Source organism: Pteropus vampyrus, unplaced genomic scaffold (genome assembly GCF_000151845.1).
Source record: "Pteropus vampyrus isolate Shadow unplaced genomic scaffold, Pvam_2.0 Scaffold34, whole genome shotgun sequence".
NCBI lineage: Eukaryota > Metazoa > Chordata > Mammalia > Chiroptera > Pteropodidae > Pteropus > Pteropus vampyrus.
Window position 1 is genome coordinate 1,285,482 of NW_011888815.1, and position 17,750 is coordinate 1,303,231.

The 17,750-nt window shown below is 44.1% G+C and overlaps 1 protein-coding gene across 3 annotated transcripts in view; it reads left to right on the plus strand.

The window, feature by feature from the left end:
- Positions 1-576: 576 nt before the first annotated feature.
- SV2B (synaptic vesicle glycoprotein 2B) overlaps positions 577-17,750 on the plus strand; it is a 109,776-nt gene continuing 92,602 nt past the window's right edge. Inside the window, exons 1-2 of one of the 3 annotated variants that reach the window (XM_011357271.1) lie at positions 577-783; positions 7,339-7,452. The gene's annotated coding sequence lies outside the window, so the exon portion shown is untranslated. Of the gene's footprint in view, positions 784-1,446; positions 1,544-7,338; positions 7,453-17,750 lie in introns of those variants that run through there. The other 2 variants (XM_011357272.1, XM_011357274.1) reach the window with 2 other exon arrangements.

The window sequence follows — 17,750 nt, forward strand, 5'->3', positions numbered from 1 at the left end:
ACTCGCGGGCTCCTGCCTCCGCCGGGATCACCAGGGCGGACGCTGCTTGGTTCTCACCCGCGGGCCGGCCGCCCGGGATTTCCCACCCAGGTAGGGGACGGCGCTGCTCGCTGGGGCGCGGACTGGGGGCTCCCAGGCTCGTCTGCTGGGGCTGAAACATACACCCTGGTACCTCTGAATGTTGGTAGTAAATGGAATAAAAGACAAGGGAGAGTCCTGGAAAGCGGATGCTGCAAAGCAAGGATTTGCCCGCCGCCCCAGGGTGCGCGCTTCTGCGAAGGTGGCGTACCCAAGGGCTGTTTTTAAAATCCTGTTCGAACTGTTAGCTCCGTACATAGTTTTGCAACTTATTCTGCTGACATTTGTAACTCCGTTTCCCTAAGCTTCCTAGCCACTGCTTTTAGTTTCAGTTTTATTCCTACGAGATGAATTTTGTTGTTGTTGGTTTATTCTTAAAGAACAGATGAAAAGCAGCTTACACCTGGTGGCTCTGGTTTGGGGTTTGTGAGTGTGCATTTCTGTATGTGGAGGGCGCTCTCCGCGGGCGTGGGAGCGGTTTCTTAGGGACACAGGATTTGTTTATAGATGGATTTTAGCGCAAGGAAAAGAGCACGATTTGTTCTGCAGGGATGGGTGAACAAATGCATTTAGCTAGGGAGGAGCGAGGCACTGCTGTTTCTTCCGCAGAGGAGTGTTAGACATCTCTGCTGTCCAGGGTTCAGCCCGGCTGCTGAAACACGATCCTTTAACCAGAAATAACAGGCAAACTAGCTTCGTTTAAAGGTAACTGAATGTGTGTGTCTTGGGCTCTGATAGGAGCAGCCTGGTGGAGTGGAGTGGGGCACTGGAGGATTCCTGCTCAGTTTTTAAAAGCCTGTTCAGGAGGTAAATGTGGGTGGCTTTGAGGTTCAGGGAGTGGCAGATGAGGGGATGAGAGGTGTGTGTGTCACCAGCTCAAGAGTCCTTCTAGTCTGCAACAGTCTCTTCTGTATTTCCACTTCCTGCCCTTTCCAGGAGAGGTGACTTGTCCTGTTTGCTCCAGCCAATGCAGCAGATACAATACAGGCTCATTCTGCATCTTTCTTGAGTCAGCAAATACTCACTGGGCACCTAGTATGTGTCAGAGGCCGGGTTAATCCTTGGGGATGCAGAGATGACGGAAACACAGACTAGACTCCCCAGCATCTCATACCTGGTATAGGAGAAACACCTGTAATAATGAAGTATGATAAGTTCAGTAAATGCAGGTGTGAAAAAAAGATTGGCAGGAATAGGGAGGAAACAGGAATTAATCGTGGTGGTGATTATTTTTAAAATGTAACCCTCATAAATGAAGGATGACATGGATTTCAGTAGGTACTGGGTCTTTCTCTCTCGGTCCCCTGGTCTGTGAGTGACCCATATCATTCTCTCACCCATCAACATCATTGCCACTGGATGGAAGAGCTTTACAGATCACAACAGGGCTGAGGTTTGTAGTACGTGACCAGACCCCAGTAGACAGACACAAGCTGGCACTGAAGGAGGAATGCATCTGATGCAGGTCAGGCTTTCTTTTCTTCTTCTTCTTCTTTTTTAATTGATTGTTTTCCCAAGTTCCAGGACCAGGAAGGTTTTGAAGCAGTTCTTCACAAGAACAGGGATTCTGGAAAATTCTGAGAGGTTCTCAGAGCAGTTGAACTTCTGCTTTCTTCCCCCTTGGGTCCCTGTCTTCTTGTCCCAGCCCAGTTCAAAGGAAAGCTCTGACCTTGATTGTCTCTAAATGGGAGAAATAAAGAAAAGCTAAAGCTGTTACTGCCAGTCTTCTCTGGAAAATGGAAAAACAGTCTCACAGATAAAAGCTGTGGTGGGCGATGAATAATGATAAAACAAAGAGCTCTTGTGTTATGCATGTTTTGCCAGAGATGTGTATCACATCCATTTTTGTCACTTAAACCATCATTAAGGTATTTGAAAAGCAGGTTGGCACACTGCAAGGAGCGTGAGCTTTGATGCTCAAACAGACCTAGGCGAGGGTCTTAGGCAAGTTACTTAACCTCTCTGAGCTTCGGTTTCCTGATCTGTAAAATGGAAATAACATTAGAGTTATATTAATGATATAGTAGTCACTTGAAAAATTTGTTCATTGTGAAATGATTGTCATATATAAATTACTTGGCACAAGTAAGCATTCAAAAAATGGCAGTTTATTCATTGAATATCTACTATGTGTTAGGTACTGATCTTTGTGTGGGTAATATGAAATTGAACTAAATAGAGCTTCTCAAGGAGCTCAACTGTGTGTGTGTTTAAGATAATGGACAAATAAATAAGTAACTAGATAGGGTATCAGATAATGATGCATTATAATGAAGAGAAATAAGGTATGGTAAAAGGAATGGGGAGTGCTGCCAGAGGGTAGGGTAAAGCTTGTTATTTTTTTTATGCAGCTTGGCAAGAGAAGGCTTTGCTGATGTATGGCATTTGACCAAACCCCAGGGAAAATGAGGGAGTGAGCCAGGCATATGTCTGAAGAAGAGCATTCTGGTCAGAGTAACAGCCCTGCAGAAACCCTGAAGCAGGAGGGAGGGGTGTTCATAGGGAAACCAGAGAGGAGGCCAAGGAGGCTGTGGCTGAGTGAGTGAGGGGAACAGAAGTAGGACTTGAGGTGAGAAGGGTAACATGACCATGCCACCGAGGTATTACTTCGTAAGATTTATATTTGTCATTACGATTCATGTCCTGAGCTCTTGTTTAAGGAATTGGCTGAAATCTTACAGTGTATGTTTAGAAGTTCGGATGGTAGACATAGGTTTCCGTGGTCACTCAGAGCATAAACAAATGCAGCAGGAAGAGGCTTAATCTTTGCGAGGCAGCTGGAAGTGCAGGAGTGAAAGAGACAGTGCAAAACAGTGTCCAGATATCTTTCATCCAGATTAAGAACTGTGTTTGCGTTTCTTTTGAACTTTTGTATTATATTTGTTTCATTTCCCCTATAATGAAAGAAAGGGTCACCTTTATTGAATAGTCCTACAGGCATTGTCCTTGCTACTTATTATTCTTTTTTCTTTGAGAGCAATACTAGTTTTTATGGTTATAGAAAGGTGTTGGAATCAACTGGAAATGTACAGATCTTTGGTGTACCATGGAATGCATTTATGTAATATCGTGATGAATTTATTCGAGGCCTCCATCTTGTAGGTTTAATATGAAGATCAGTTTGCTGCTCTGTCCTTTTGAGACTTTGTTCCTGTAGAGAGCATGATTTTGGGATTTGAGAGCTCCATCTCACAGGAGAGATCCTGTGTCCTGGGTGCAGTAAGGCTACTGCAGTGTATTTCATGGACAGAAATAGGTCCGGGGGCCTGAGAACTTTGTCAAAGTTTCTGTGAAATAGGATGTGGTGAGACTGGGTCACAGTTACAGTGGCTGGCTGGATGTCCTCTAAGTCACCTCAAAAAGTACCATTTACCTCTGTGAATTTCCCCCATCCAAGGTCTAGCTTTTAGTTTTGCTGCCTCAGAAACCTGATCTGTTTCTCTGGCTATGTCATAACCATATCATAGTGACCTTGCTCATCTTCATGCCAGTCTATTGATTTGTAATGGCTGAGACATTGTGTAACATGGCTAATGTGTCTTCTTCCTACAGACCCTCCTTCATGAAAACTAAATCACAAAGAGAAGGTTTCCTTGGTGAGTACATACTCAGAGCGAAGCATCTTAGATGCCTACCCTAAGGACTAATCACACACATTAAGGCTGATGTTGCCAATGAGACTACAGAACAAACCACCCTAAAACTTAGTGGCTTAAGACAGCAACCATGTATTATTCTCTCATGTCTATGGGTTGGCTGGATAGGTCTACAGATCTGGGTTGTACTTGGTTGATTTGGGTCTGCTGATGGTGAGGCCGAGGGCTGGCTGCTGTAAGGTGGCCTCAGCTGGGAAGAGTTGGCTCTGTTCTCTGTGGTTTCTCATCCTCCAGTAGGTGACCTCAGCATGTTCACATAAAGGTCAGGAGTCCAAGAGAGAGAGTGGACACTTGCATGGCCTCTTGAGGCTTACTTACAATTGGTACACTGTTATTTCATCCTTGTCTATTGAGAAAAGTAAGTCACAGGCCAGCCCAGAGTGAAGTAGTAGGGAACAGACTCTTATGGCAGGAGCTACACAGTCACATTACAAAGAGCATGGATCTAGGGAGGGGAAGAATTGAGGATATTTTTGCAATCAATCCATCATAGAAACCTTAATATTTAAAGTCCCCTTGGCTAAGGCTCCTTTTCTCCTGGACTCTTCTCGAATGAGCAATGCCTGTGACTTCCTCTTTTTTTCCTTTTCTTTTTTTTTTTTTTCTGTGTTTTTTTTTTATGCTTCCATGGCTGACCTACTTTAGACATAAATATATTATGTCTAAATAGTCATTTATTTGCGAAATATGTATGAGTGTTCTCTGTGTGCCAGGCATGTTATAGGCAGGGGATACAGCAGTAAAAATAACATGATCCATCCTCATGAAGTATTCATTTTAGTTGGGGGAGACAAATAATATGCGTAATATCAGGTGATGAAAGGACATCAAGTAGGAAAAGGAGGATGGAGAATGCCGGGTTGGGTGGGGGTAGGGAAGTAGGGTGGAGTAGGAGGTAGGCATTTTATATAATGGATATCTGGGAGAAGACCCTTCCAGGCAGGGAAAACAAGTGCAAAGGTCCTGAGGCAACAGATGGCATGTTCTGGAGATTCATGTAGAAGCAACCAGGAGATGGGGCGCATGGTAGGAGATGAGATGAGAATAGCAGGGAGCTAGGTAATACAGGGTCTCGTAGGGCCCTCTATAGACTTTGGCTTTTACTCTGAGTGGGAGAGGAAGCCATTGGAGAATTTCGAGCACAGGTAGTCATGATCTGATTTATGTTTTACAATGATCGCTTAAGCTTTAGAACTTAAAATAGACTCTAGCGGTCAAGGGTGAATACAAGAAGATCAGTCAGGAGGCCATTTGCAATGATCCAGGTGAGTGATGATGGTGGTTTGGCCCAGAGTGGATAGTGGCTAAGAAGGTGAGAAGTGGCCACATGCTGGATAGATATATTTGACGAGAGAGCAGATAGGACTTATTGTTAAGTTAGATTTAGGTTATGAGAGAAAGAAAGGAGTAGAGGGTGATCCCACATATTTTGACATGGAGGACAAGAAAGAGTTTCCCTTTATTGAGATGGAGAAGAAACAGTTACGGGGTTCGATTGGCCACCCACGGAATATGTTAAGTATGTAGTTGTATATATGAGTCTAGAGTTGAAGCAAGAGGTCCAAGAAATAGATATATATTTGAGTAAAATTAACATGTTATTTATTTGCCCCTTCAATGGGCCAAGTTACTGCTGTATCACCAGTACTCGGAATATTGCCTGACACATAGTATGTGCTCAATGAATACTTATTGAACAAATTCATGGAACCATTTAACCACTGGAGGTGACTGCAAATCTTTGCTTTGGTGGATCTTGAAGTGTAACTCCCTGAAGTTATTTCTTTTCTTTCCAAGGTCTTCTGGGAGCCTTACTGTGGATCTCGTGATCTAAAAACAGACTTTAAATGGGAAGGCTCCAATTGCTTATATCTTACAGAAAGCAATGTGTGGTGATAAGTAAGAAAGAAAAACAAGTGGAAACTAAAAAATAGCTCATATTTTCAAAAAAGGAGACAAAATCCTCCAGAGAGAGGTGGCTGAAATTCAGGGGTGTGATGTTCTTGCGTTATTATTGTACTGCTCTTAATTTAAGATTGAGCAGGAACAGGGAAGAATCTTGAAAAAGGGAGAAACTTATTTAAATCGATTTTATGCCAAGTGAAAGAGTGTCACCAGCTTGCTTCAAAAAATCCTGTATCTACAGCATCTTGCATAATGTGCTCCTGTTTATAAAAGGAGAGAAGTAGGCAATAGCCCTGTAGGAAAAGGGGAGAGTGGGAATGACTTCAATCTCAGACTCAAGGTGCTGTTCGTTTCCTCCTCATGGTGTGGCTGAACGTGGCGTCAGTTTTGTTTGCAATGATACTGGGGGAGTGAAAAAAGAAAAAGTAGATACCGCAATTACAAGTAGTTTCCTCTGTGTGTGTGTGTGTGGGGGGGGGGCAATAATGGAAATAAAAAAAATGGAAGCCCAGAAGGAAGTAGGAGAAAGAGATAGCAAAGTGGCCTCCATTTTTATGTGTGGGTACTAAGCCTGACAATATGGGACATAGGATGGAGTAGTGGGTTTGTTACCAGACAGAGTTTGAACTCAAGCTTCATTACCTTCTAGCTGTGTAAATGTAATGTGAGCAAGTTATTTCATTTTTCTGAGCCTTGGTTTCCTCAGTTGTAAAGTGATGATGGTGATAATGATGATGATGATGATGGTGGTGGTGGTGGTAGTGGTAGTAATGATACTCAAGTACTCTTTTGTTGCCTACATGCTCCTGAACTTAGAAATATGTTGGTCTAACTGTTAATTAAAGGACCATCATACTTGCTGAAGGACTTAAGTAGATGATAATCAGCCTTATGGGCTAGAGATTTCCAAGGGGCTTCTGTGGGAAACAACCTTCTGTTCTGTGTAGTAATGTCACTCCACTAGCTCAGCTCTGCAATGTTCCATTGTTTGTTGGACTTCCATATGAAAATTTCTGAGTTGGTCTGCCCCAATGTGTCTTCTCCTGCAAAAGTCTGCTGTTCTCCCTGTGCCAGGCACATAGTAGGCATGCAATAGATTGAGTACGTGAATGAGTTAATTTTGTTGTGGTTGCTCTACTGCCTAAGCTTCTTCCTGGTTATTTCTCACTGGCCTGGGCAGGAAATAAGAGTGATGAGCTAAGTCTTCGGCACCTAGTAGGTACTCAGCAGCGAATGGTTTCTGTACTCACCATCTCCTTTGCTGCCATTCTGGCCTCCTCTAGATCGAGGAACATATACTCCATGTTCCCTTGGAGCTCTCAGATGCATTGGCAGCAAAGGCCAAAGCTCTCTGCTGTCCTGACCTTTGATTACAGCTCACCCAACAATATCTCCTCTCCAGAAGTGAAGACCCACACCATGGATTCCCTTCTTCAGCTCACCACACAGAAGTCTGTGGCCCTAACAAGTCTTTCTGTTTTCTATAGATACGTCTGTTTGACCCACTTCTTGTTCCCTTCAGTTGTTAGAGCTTGCTTCTGTCTTGGGTGGCAATGGAGAGAGTGATATTAACTTTCTGTTTCCAAAAGGCAATGAAAACTTCTCCCCTAACTGGTGACTGAGAAATGGAGTTGATCTGAACTTCTTTGAGGAGCTAGATCATATAGGCCATATCCTTTCTCTCATTTCCATTTTATAGATGGAAAACCTGAGGCCCAGAGAAAAGAAATTACAGACTTTTAAATGTATCCTTGGAGAAGAGGATGCATAACCTCATTTCCTTTGCTTCCAGCTCTGCATAGATGGAAGAAAGGTAATTTGGCCAGACCTCTGGGCCTTCTTGAGTCACAGATGTCTGGGTCTGGAATTTGGCTGTTCAAGCCGAGAGCTGCTTCCTTTGTCAACCCTAGATGGTACATATGCTGGCAGGAGCTCTAGACTCCTACAACTCACCTAAACAGGGATAATGTGAGTTTTCAAGGTCTTCTCCCGATAGAAACCTGCAAATGAATATTGCTAAGGACAGGGAACAGAATGTGTCCCTGTATGAATGTACCATCCATCATTACTCATGAGTGTGCAGGTTTTGTTTTAATAAATATTTCATGGGCAGGTTCCTTTTCAGATCCAAGGCATTGGAGGTATTTATTCAAGCTATAGGGTCTAGGCTAGAGGATGGGGATGGAGAGGTCGCAGCAATGTCAAGAGTTTTTGACCTTGAGTCTGGAGGTACATGGGACTCAGTACCACTCCTACCCCAGTGATAAATGATGAACACATTGCACTCATGGTCATTTAAAGATCTACAGATTAAATGCAAACACTTATTTTTTAAAATAATTAATGCATAAATATTAAACCTTAAGGAAGAGGAAGCTATAGGAAAACAATGTAAAAGCAGAAATTTAATATGTAAAGTAATAGAAAATAAGCTCAAGGAGAATGATGAAGAGGTGGATTAGAATTGTTCAGAGGCAATATGGAAATGAGGTGGGGTGCCGGCTGGGTTCTCCTCTCAGTCCCTATCATGAGTGACTTTTTTTTTCTTCTTCTTTTGGTGATGCTGGCCGGTCTCTGGCAGAGAAGCTGTGCAGTGTTCACATCATAGGATTGGTGATCTCTTGGTTCCATGGTGGCCTCAGTTTCCTCATCTGTAAAATGGTCATAATGAGATCTAATTTCTGGGGTTATTGAGGGTTCTTTAGTGCTTAGCAGGGTACATGACACCCTATGGGTGCTTTCTCACTACAGTGAAACTTCCTGAGAGTGGAGACCATGTCATCTTTACCACTGTAACTCTGATGTCTAACACAGACCTTGGCACATGTACGTTCTGCGTGGTTAGTTGTTTACCAGACCTGGAGTACCTTAAAGAAACCTGCGCATATCAAAGGAGAAATGCTGTAGCTCTGGATTGCAGAACGGAGGAAGGTGGTGGAGGAACATGGAGAGGGTCTAACACCTTGATCTTGGGGTGCCAGAGGGTTCATCGATCAGCTTACTGAAAGGGTTAGAGAGCAAGAATTTCCAGGAGAAGGTTGGGGGTGCTTTCCATTTCTGATGCTGTGCTTGGGATTGCTCTATATTTGGATGATGACTCTCATCTGAGGGTTAATCCTCTTTGTCCGAGTCATCCAGCCAGGGGATTAACTGCTTTAAACTCCAAGCCTCACTGGCCCTGACAATGTGAGCTTTGTGTCGCCAAGACCTAGGGCTTCCAGGGGTCAATTTCTATTGATCCAACGTACAAGGCTCCTTTGTGGTTATTTAATCCCAGCCCCTTAATACTACAGAGGCCCCAAGAAGAGGTAACTTATTTCTTATGGTAGATTTGTTTCAAGCTTGGGGTTCTCCCCTCTGCTCTGTGCTAGTCTGCAGTGAAAGGTTCAGGGAAAGGACTTCGGCTGAAAGAATAAAAAACAATGGATCGGTGGGAGTGCTGGAGGACTGGTGTCAATTCTGCATTGTCTTCTGGGGCAGTCTCCAGTCTGCCTGTGAAAAGCCCGGCCTGCTTCCTTGCTCATAGATGGGCTATTTAGAAACACCCCTAAAGGGGCTGATCCATTTTCTGGATCCGTGTGCTCAAGATTCACATTCTGGAATGAAAGAAATCTGCCTGGCCCAGCTGGGGTCACATGCCCATATCTGAGGTCAACCATGGAGTTAAGGAAAGGGAGTTCATCAAAAGAAGATGGAGGACTTGTTAGCAAAAGAAGGGATGTGGTCGTCGGGTGGGCAAAGCTGGCTTCTCTTGCTGAAACAAAGATTACAAAGTATTAGTGTTGTTGGTGAATATCAAAGACTTAAAGTCTGGCTACATCTCCATCTTTCCTTTTCTAAGGGGTTCCAGTTTTCATTACTCTCTCCTAGTTTGCCCTAATCTTGCATTTTGGGAATTAACATATGCAGCACCCAAAAACCAAGTCCCTTTTATGTCTATTTATTCAACAAATATTTATCAACTGCCCACTGTGCTAGGCATTGGAGTTAGCAGTAAGTAAAGAGGACATGAACCTGACCCTCAGAATTGCTAGTTTGTGCATAATTTGAAGATCTGTAAGCTCCATTGCTGCCCATCATAACTTTGATTAAAGAAAAAAGTGTGTCATTGAATCACGTTGACAAATTATTCTGCCAAAGAACGTGACTTTGCATTCTCCCTGTGCACAGAGGAACATTTTGAAAGTCGAAGAGTGAAATCCATCTTAGGACCAAACAGCCTGCTTCTATTCTCCAAAAACTGGGAGAGAGTGGGTGGCCTTCATTTGTGCGGCTTCTGTTTGCAGGCTGTGAATGAGAACTGGCACCGTAGGCTGCTTTGTTTTTGTGGTGGTATTTGAACACCGGACAGCATATTGCTTTGCTATTGCCAGGTTATTTGTATAATCCCAGAAGTTGGCAACTGTGTAATAATATAATATTCAAAAGAAAAATCCAGAGTTGCTTAGAAAGAATAAAAACAGTCAGAGAATGATGTGTGAGGTGCAGTGCTGTGCAGAACATTGGATGACTGCACTTCACAAAGACAGGCTTGTTCCTTGGGTAGAATTCCCATGGTATTTCCCCTCCTTGAAGTTCAAGGGAGGGTCATGCATTCTGGAATGGGAGCCTGTCTCCTTCTCTTCGCACACACTGACGGAGCTAGGAAAATGGCCTCAGCCCTAGGGATATGGTCAGGCTTGTGCTGATAGGGAGCTCACAAGCAGCCATTGTGTCTTTGAGCCCAAGGTCAGCATTGGGATACAGACATAGAAGAACACAGAGCTATACCCTTCTCTCTTTCTGTTTTATGTTCCAGGGTGGTTAGAGTGTAAGCTCTGGAGTCAGATTACTGGGTTGGAAGCTTATCTCCTTCATTTGCTAATTGTGCTTAAATGCTCTGTGTCTCAGTTTCCCCATCTGTAAAACAAGGATAATATTAATAGTGTTCTATCTCATACAGTTGCTAGGAGAAATAAATAAGTGTTCAACAAAATGTTTTGGCATATAGTGAGTATATTAGTCAGCTGTTACTGTATAATAATAATGCTGCATAACAACCAACCCCAAATATCTCAGTGGCTCCCACAACAGACATTATTTATCTTATTCATGAATTTGACAGTCAGCCAGAGAAATTCTTCTTGATGCTGCAGGTCAAGCTTAAGTTTGCTCCATATGTCTCTCATCTAGCTAACAGGATGCTACTAGCAGCTACTAAGGACATATTCTTCTCATGGCAATATTCCTTTCATGGTGGAAAATATTGCAACAGTACATGGCTAAGGATATGAATTTGAATAGTATTACATGAGGGAGAAGAATTGAGAATAATAAATCGATCTACCAAAGCAAATTATGTACTAGGATGTTGAGGGAGACTTTTCTGTTGTCCCAGAATGGGCATTCAAAGTGCAAATCTGAAAGTAAGAAGGCTCAGACACTCTGATTTTTAAAGTGAGCCACAAGTCACAGGGGTCCCTCATGAGTTTCAAGAGGTAGCAAAACTGGCCTTGGAGTCCTCGACTGTAAGCCCCCAGGTCTGTATCAGCCTAGAGATGGAAAGGGAAATTAGATTCTTTGGCATCTTGGCTTATAGGAAGTACTTGCTTGAGGTGAAAGACTTTTTGCTCCCCACAAAATCAAGTGATGGGACTCTGAGAGATTCCCTTGTATAGACTGAGGGTGCTTGGAAGGAGGGCAGTTGGGGCATCTTGTACCCTGGCGGAGTGTTTGCTGACCTGCAAACCAGCAGGCAGTCCACTCCCCTGCGGTACTGATGGAGTGGATTGGACTACGCAAGGGAGCTCTTGGAAGGCTTGACATGCTCCCCGGAGTTTGGGGCATATGAAGACGTAGAGCTTGCTGTCTACTTCTGGTCTGGCAATTTTGGCAGGCAGGAGGCTTAATGGAGCCACTCATACCATCAGGGAAAGTTAGATGGTAGTACGATGTCAAGGGAAGAAAAGAATGTTTTTCCGTTCCATTCATTGAGGGCTTTGGAAGGTGCAGAAGCCTCCACCTGAGGAAGCATAAAGCGTAGGGAAGAAGCAGAAGCCCCAGGGCTGCCCAAACAGTAGCCGAATCACTACAGGGGGACAACTGTCTGAAGAAGTGGCCCGATGCACGGACAGCTGGTGGGTCTGAAGTGGGACCCAGGTATCCCTCTTTGAGAGGCTCCACAGCACTGAAGGGGACCAAGGTGAGGCTGACCATGGCCCCAAGAAAACCGCATTGCACAGAAGCCACCCACTTCAGAGGGGCAAGTCCAAACTAGAGCAATTCCAGTGAGGGCCATCACCATTGTAATAATACTCGTTACGCTTTACTCGCATTCCATTTTGAATGAACAAAATTCGTCCACTTTCTTTCTCCACTTCTGGTTCCTCTCTAGCTCCTCTCCTCCTCCGCTCCTCTCCTTCAGCTCTATTTGGCATCTCACAAATGCTATGCGCTGGCTAATGAGCTCTGTCTGCAGAGAGCTGGACCTCGGGGGTGTGGGCACACTGGCTGATCAGCTTGGGGGCTCCCGGCTTTTACTCCTAATCCCCAGCTTCTGTCTGGCCGGCAGCAGATGGAATCCTTTGCAGATGCTCAGCCAAGTTGCTCCACTTTTTAGACTAAGGCAGGGTCCAAAATTCATAAATAAAATCCTGGCACAGAGGATATCATTGCAAGGAGCAGTGTTGGCATTTTTGGAGGAACAAGCTTTTCCCGATGGTAAAAGCTATCTTCTTAAAAATAAATCTTTCCTTAGTTTGACAATCCCTCAGCTTTCAGGGTGAGATTAAATAGCTAAAGTGAATGAGGAAAGGAGGTAAGCTGTGCCTCAGGTACTTTGTCATTTGAGATGGGAGTACAAAGGTATGGTGCACAATTAATTTGTTCTCATGCTTGAGTCTGGGCCGCTTGGTGACCTGCCTGGTTTTAACAAGTGACAAATCCCACTTCTGGCTCTGGTTGTTGTAAACTAATGTAATACAGAAAATGCAATTTATGCCGAGCCTTGCATTTGCAAGGGAATTTGAAATTATCTAAATTTATTGGTGAAATTAGTGAATATTTAAACCAGAAACTCTAGGGATGGGGCTGGGAAATTGAATTTTTTAAAGAAACTGCCCAGGGTTTCTGATATGCAGCCAAGGGTTGGGAACCCAGTGAAGGAGTAAACTTTCAACTATTATTTCTGTTTCTAATGTTTTTATTTGCCTTCTAAAGTCACCCGCAATTCTTGGGTAGAAGCTCATTTCTTTGTTTTTCATGTGTATTATATTCTATTATAATTTCTACAATTTTTTATTTTATGTTTTCTTTCTGAAAATGGACTCAGAAGCTTGGTAAACCAAACAGGGCACCCACTAGCTGGAAGGGAAGAAAGTAGAGTTGTTTTAAAAATGGAAGGAAGCAAATGAGATCAGGACATTAGTTCTCTTGAACCATGTGGGTCCTCATCCCAATTGGGGATCAGTTCCTCTCTGCCCTTCCCTTCCCTTCTACTCCTACTTCAAAAAAGCATCTATTCAAATTAATCATATTTTTTAAAGTAATGCTTGTCCGTTAACTCCAGGTGTCTGAATACAAAGACTATACTCCTAATATGTGCTGTGCAGTCCCATGTGGCAAACTCCACCTGTGTCAGGTCCTAGAAACATATTTCACTGATATGTGTCCCATTAGGCCAGGGATTTTGTGGACACAGGTGCGACAAGCACAGAGCCTGATTCAGAGTATGTATTTATCAAAGATGCCCTCCCTCCCTCTGTCAAGGCTTAAGTCATGATGCTCACAAATGAAGTCCTCAGACAGCCTCCTGGGGACTCAGTTGAGAAAGCAGGGGTGCTTGGGGTCGAGTTCTTTGCCTGAGTCATCTTTAACTGCTCAAATTTCTCCTGCTGGTTTGACTCCGCTCCATCCTTATTGCCTTGGGAGCCATTTGAACACTGGTCTCCTGCTCGCTGAAGAGCTGGCGCCTTCAGCTCTGGCTCCCTCTCCATCCTTTCTACTTGCTTGTTTTGTCTGAGTCATTTAACAAAACTGGACGGCCCACTTAAGATATTTTGTATCTGGGGCTCATCTCCAACCTTCGTTCTTAGTCCTGCATTTTCCAAAACATCTATTTAAATAAGAGCTTGAGGAAGAGACAGTGTAGGTGGCCCATAAAGCCAGAGAGCCTGGATAACCTAGAAAGTCAAGATCCACGCAGCATACACTCGCGGGCCCCTGTGCACTGTGCTGTTTGAAGGGCACAAGTGGGGGAGATTTGCATTTGTTGAATTCCAGTTATTTGCCTACTGTTTTCTAAAGAGTAGGCCTTGTTTTCTCTTTACAACAAATTCCTGCAAGGTGGGAAGTGTTAATCTCACTTCAGATGAAAAGCCAAGTCACTCATCCAGTTTCAGAGTCGGGGTGTGGTTGTGATCCAGGCCTTCGGACTCCTCGTCTAGTGCTCATTTCCATCTACCAGGCATGTCTTCACTGAGGTCTCCAGAGATGAGGAAGGAGAAGTGATTGTGAGCAGGCCGAGTTTGCTAGATAAGCGATCTCCTGGACAGACAATCCTGAGCTCTGGGCGTACTTGCTCTGTGTCCCCCGCATGTTACCCCATCGCCTCAAAATCACCTGGGCCCATGTAGAGGACTGTCATGCAGAGAGGCGCCATGAGAAGGTGCACAGGGAAAATGGGGTGCATTGTGTTGCTCTGGATGTAACTCTATTGCAAAGTGTCTAGCTTTTTCAGCTAAGAGAAGATGCTTTAAATCTCTTGGGAAATAATTTGTCCATGCAACCTTGTCCCCCTCCTCACAGGAAAATTATACTGCGTTAAGACTAGGGTGGCAAAATTGTGTTTTGGCTTGCTGGTACTGGTTTGCTATTCTTTTCTTACTGCATTCATTAAATTATCAATCTGTTATTTATTAAGATTTAAATGAAACCACCCAGCCTCGAGACCCATCTGTTCTTGCTATTTTTCCCCTCAGGGAAGTCACGAATCTGTCATTTGCGATTTTACAGCTTTTTGTGTCCACAGTACTAGTGGTGTTTCCTCTGTGGGGCTACACCGCACCTCTCCCCACGTGGGCCCTCGGGAGAACTGTGAAGCTAATGCATCACCTTCGTCTGGAAGTGAGACACCCTCTCCTGAGTGCCGGGCACAGCAGCCAAGTCCTGGTGGGAATTGTGCATCCTTTGTCACAAAACAGAGATTTTCAGGCCCACAGAGGGATCAGGGCTTTCTTTTAAGCCGTGACATGGCTTTCTGTTGTCCAGAGATACAAAAAAAAAAAATCTCTTCTTGAAAGAAGAGTTTGCTAGGCTGCCATAACAAAATACCACAGTGTGGGTGCCTTAAACACCGACATCTATGTTCTTACAGTTCGGGAGGCTGGAAGTCCAGGATCAAGGTGCCAGCAGATTGGTTTCCTCCAAGGCCTCTCTCCTTGGCTTGCAGACGGCCACCCTGTTGACCCCTCTTCACATGACCATTCCTCCATGTGTGCACTTCCTTTGTATCTCTTTGTCCTCTTTTTATAAGGACACCAGTCAGTTTGGGTCAGGGACCACACTAAGGACCTCATTGTAACTTAATCACCTCTTTAAAGACTCTATCTCAAAAGAGTCATATCCTGAGGCACTGAGGGTTAGGACTTCAGCATATGAATTCTGAGGGCACACTTCAGCCTTGACAGAGAGCGAATGAATGAGGATATAAATACTCGATGAGTCTATTCTATGCCAGGCACTGAACTCACGGCGTCACGTACATTTTCTGATTTATTGAAAAGGGTCTTACTGATCATCCAGCAGTGATGCCAGCTGACTGTTGTGCAGTCAGTGAAGGGGCAAGACTTCCTGGAGAACTTGGAAATTTATCACGAGGGCATAAAAAGCAGAGTGAGAAAATAAAGTCACCTCAAAGAGAAAAAGACCCCTCTCCCTCTATACTTGAACATAACTAGATCAAATATATGAATAATGATAATGATAATAACTGACATTTGTTGAGTGCTCACTTTTGGCTGAGCTTTTGTTCTAAGTGCTTCACAAGTATCACTTATTTTAATAGTCACAATTTTAAAGAAAGAACACAACTAACCCTCCTAAAAGGTGTTGGTCAGCCAAGTATGATAGGGAAAGGAGCTTCTCAGAAGGCGATGTTGGCAGTACTGAATACCACCCAAGAAAGAGAGCATTCTAGCCAAGAGACTTAGGTACAAGGGTTCCCTTGGCAAGACTGTGCCTTCTGTGGGCTCTGAGCTGGAGTCCGGGAGCAGGGTGACTCATCTGCCTCTCCTTGTACCAATTCCATGTTTCTCAGCGTCCTTCCATATGTGGGGGGACTACCCATGCTGGTCTGCCTGCTGGGAGAGAAGGTGCTGGCCATGCCGAGATGAGGATTCTGTCTTATAGGTAGATTCTCCTTGCATATAAGTAAAGTGGCCTTCTGGTTGATAGCTCAGTCTGCACTGCTTGGGTGATGGAGAGAGACTTGTGTTGTAGAGCCGATGAAATCTGATTTAGAGTGAGAGCCAGAGGTTGGGCTGGGATATTGTGTTTGTTTCCTGTTGCTGCTATAACGAATGACCACAAATGTAGGGACCTAAAACAACACACATTTATTATCTTACAGTTCTGGCTGTCAGAAGCTGAAATGAGTTACACTGAGCTAAAATCAAGGTGTGAGCAGGGCTATGTTCCTTCTGGAAGCTCTAGGGGAGAATCTGGTCCCTTGCCTTTTCCAGTTACTCAAGGCTACCTGCTTGTGGCCCCTAACCAGCAGCTTAGCATTTTCCAATTCCTCTGATCCTCCTGCCTTTTTTTTGGTTTTGCGGATCCTTGTGATAACAATGGGTCCACTCAGATAACTCAGGGTAGCCTTCCCACTTCAAGATCCGTAACTCAGTCACATCTGCAAGTCCCTTTTGCTGCATCAAAGAACAGAGTCAGGGTTTCAGGGATTAGGATGTGGACATCGTTGGGAAGCCATTATTCAGCATACCGCAATTATCCTTCCTGAGAGAAGGCATACCCGTTCAGGAAAACTTTGGGTGATGGTCAGCCAACCACCTTTGTTATACCCAAGCTTAACATTGGTGCATTTTGGAAGTTGCTACTCCCTACCTGCTGAGGTGAGGAGGGTATCATTACCCGCTGCGAAACTCAAGAGAACTAAGGGTCACAAAGGCTGAGTAGTTTTCTGGGGTTGGAACCTACTCTGTCCAGCAACCCTGACATTTTCATTAAACCATGCTTCCTTTCCAATCCACTGAGTGGATAGGGATACTGAGACTTCTTTATGTTAAGATAAATAAGTCGAGAACTATAAGAAGGAATATAGTTTCCCAACCAGGTGGTGGAAATTTAAAAAGAAGGCATACAGGTATAGATTTTCACATGGTGTGCCAGAGTCACGCTGTCTGCTGCAGAAGCTAACATTCCTTGGTCACTGGTGTCACTCTGCATTTGGCTTTATCGTAAAACATAATCAACAAATCAGGCTACAAACCACCTTAAGAAGGAAGTACGAAAATATCTTATTTCAATAAGTTGTTTATTCGTGCATTTATTCATTCGATCTTTTATTGCCCATTGAAGGCGGACCTTTTCTTTGGTAAGCGTTGCGGATAATATAGAGATGTTTAAGGCTTGTCTCTTGTTCGCACAGAGTTTACAGTTGAGCAGTTGAGTCTGGTCCTTTGTCCTATCAGACATATAGCATGGACTATGGAATAGAAAGAGTTGGAATCTAATGCTAGATCCATCAGTCACTAGCTGTGTGATGTTGGGCAAGTGGCTTAACCTCTCTGAGTTTGCCTTGGTTCCTCCTTCTATACAACGGGATAAAAACTGTATGTACCCCAGAGGGTCCTTGTGAGCACTGAATGAATGTCAAGCTTCCAGCTCTGGCTGGTCATGTGTGTGACAGATGCTCATAAGATGTTCTCTACCCTTTCTTTCCCTGGGTGCTTAGCTTTAGCTTTAAAGAAAAGTGTGGATGAGATGGGCTGAGGAGCGTGGGAGGTAAATTCAAGCATTTCTGGGATGTTCTAACTAACAGGCAGGCTGGAAACAGATCCACTTCGCCCTTTGTGCGGCCGATCGGAACAAGCTCGTTAGGCCGTGCCTTCCATTCGA